The sequence below is a fragment of the Marmota flaviventris genome, unplaced genomic scaffold (genome assembly GCF_047511675.1).
Source record: "Marmota flaviventris isolate mMarFla1 unplaced genomic scaffold, mMarFla1.hap1 Scaffold_1005, whole genome shotgun sequence".
Lineage (NCBI taxonomy): Eukaryota > Metazoa > Chordata > Mammalia > Rodentia > Sciuridae > Marmota > Marmota flaviventris.
In genome coordinates, this window is record NW_027287700.1 from 1 (window position 1) to 2,500 (window position 2,500).

A 2,500-nucleotide genomic window follows, 5' to 3' on the forward strand; every position below is an offset into this window, starting at 1 on the left:
TGAGGGGCTGGTTTTTAGTTCCATCCCCACCAAGGAAACCCTGACATGAGTATGGGGAGCCTTATTTGTCTATTGGATGCCAAGGGTAGAGTGATTTCCATCTTGATCTCCCCCCCCACCCGCTTTTTTTTTTTTTTTTTTTTCTGTGTGAGCAAGGTCTCTTCTAGTGTCTTGATTTTATTTATTTATTTGGCCTAGTTGGAAACAATGCCTTTATGTTATTAGTTTCTTTTTAACTGGAGCCGAGGATGGAACCCAGGGCCTCGAATATGCTAGGCGAGCACTCCAACGCTGAGATATAAAGGACCCCAGCCCATCCCAGCCCAGCACGGCAGTCTTCAATTTTTTTTTTTTTTTTTTTTTTTCCTTTCCCGTGGGCACTTTGAGATGAGATTGCCTTGCCTGTTTTGGTTGTTTGAGTCTCTCTTTGTTCACTACTTTTGTTTCTTTTGTGATGCTAGGCTGGGGAAGAAACCCAGGGCCTTGGGCATTGGTCCACAAACGGTCTTGATTGCTGGGCAACACCCTCACCTTTTTTCCTTTGTCTCTTCCCTTCCCCAGAAAGTAAACCCAGGAAGGGCCTCCCTCTCCTTCTCCCAGGCCCAAATTCATCCTGTTTGGGTTTTGTGCGCAGACCGGTACACACTAGACACACACACACACACACACACACACACACACACACACAGGAAACATCACTGTTTTGTTTTTGTTTGTTTCTCTCTTAACCTCATCCAGGCCCTCCCTCATAACTCTCAGGGGTGGGGGAAGGTGTTTACTATGGACCTCTAGTGGTGACAGCCTTGGGAGGGACTACTGCTGGGGAATTGGAGTGAGTGGGATGGGGGAAGTGTGGATTATAGTTCAAATTCCAAGGGTCGGGCAGAGGCACAGAAGCTATCTCCTAGGTGGGGCATGTTAAAGGCTAAGGAAAGTGATCAGATACCAGGGGTGAAAGCGGTATGTCCTCCCCCCCCCCCCCAGTGCTTCCGGGGGACTTTACTGTATGGGGGAGGGGGGGCGGGGGAACAACCGCACTGAGGCCCGTGCCCATCTGTCTTTCCAGGGACTCAGTAGGCTGAGGGAAGAGAGGAAGATATGACGCGGCGGCTTGCAGCTTAGTGATCTCTATATGGATATAGATATACATATCTAAGTCTGTCTGTCTGTCTGTCTCTCTATCTATCTATCTATCTATGTCTACACATGTAGATAGATTATATCTAAACTGGAAATGGAACTCAGGCAGGCCTTCCAAAATGACGGTAGCTTTGCGCCACCTAGCGTTCAGTGACTGCAACTAACGAGGCTGCCCTTTTCAGACCACAGACCACTCACTGTGGACTCCCAAGTTCCACAGGGTGGAAACCCGTCGCTATGCACATTCTCGTGTATATGCTTGTGTTTCTGACCCGGTGGCAAGATGAGATCCGACTGAAGAAGCCAAGCAAGCCTAAAACGTGTGTCCCACCTTCACCACTCCTAAGTGTGGAGGATTAGCTGACTGAGAAAGCCTTAGGGGAGGGAGCAGCTTCGGTCCCATAGGGGACAGTTGGGGAAGGCAAGGACCCTGAGTAGCTGCACAGTTGCTCTGGGATCCAATTTTACCTGTAGAACTACTCGGCGCTACATAAACCTCAGCCAGCCAGCCAGCCTGTGCTGCATTTTGTCCTGTCTTTATTGGTATTAGGTACTTTCCAGAAGAAATGGGGGGGGGGGGATTTCCCATCTCGTGTCAAGAGTCTCCCGGGACCGAATCCTCCTTGTCCATGCTTTCCTTGAAGATCCTTTAGAGATTCTTCACTTCGAGATGGACGGATGTGTGTGCTGCTGCAGGTTTGACAGCCATCCGGGAGGAAAAACAACCACCAAAAAAAAAAAAAAAAAAAAAAAGTGTCCCAAATCATCTTTGTCATCATTCCACCATCCTTGGAAGAAGGAAGTCGATCCAAAAGTCCTGGAAGAGAACAGTAAGAGTAGTGAAAGATCAGAATGGTAGGACCGTGTCCAGCAACCACCACCTCAGCTACTCACCAGAGAAGGTGAGGTCCTGGGAGTACTCAGGCAACCTCCAGAGACCTTGAGCTTTAACCAGCAAATAGAGAAAGGAGAGAGGGAAGGGGAAGGGGAAGGGGAAGGGGAAGGACACCCCCCCCCCCCCCCCCCGCCACCCCATGTGATAACACCACCACAGGGTTTATCACAGACTGAGATAGGATGTTGTCTCCTTTGATGTTAGCCAACATGAGCAATCAAGGGACACTCCCTCTCAAAAAAAAAAAAAAAATTGAGGTGTAACTCCGTGGTGGTGGTTAGGTACTTCTGGATTCAATCCAGTGGAAATCATATCACCTTTCTTCCCTGTTTTAGGCAGACTTATCTGTCCTTGAGTCCACGCCCAGCGTAGTCTTGAAGTCACATAGACTTTGGAGACCAGAGGATGTCAGAAATGACTCTTATCAAAAGTAAGAAGCCGAATTACAACTGCGGCCAGGAAGAA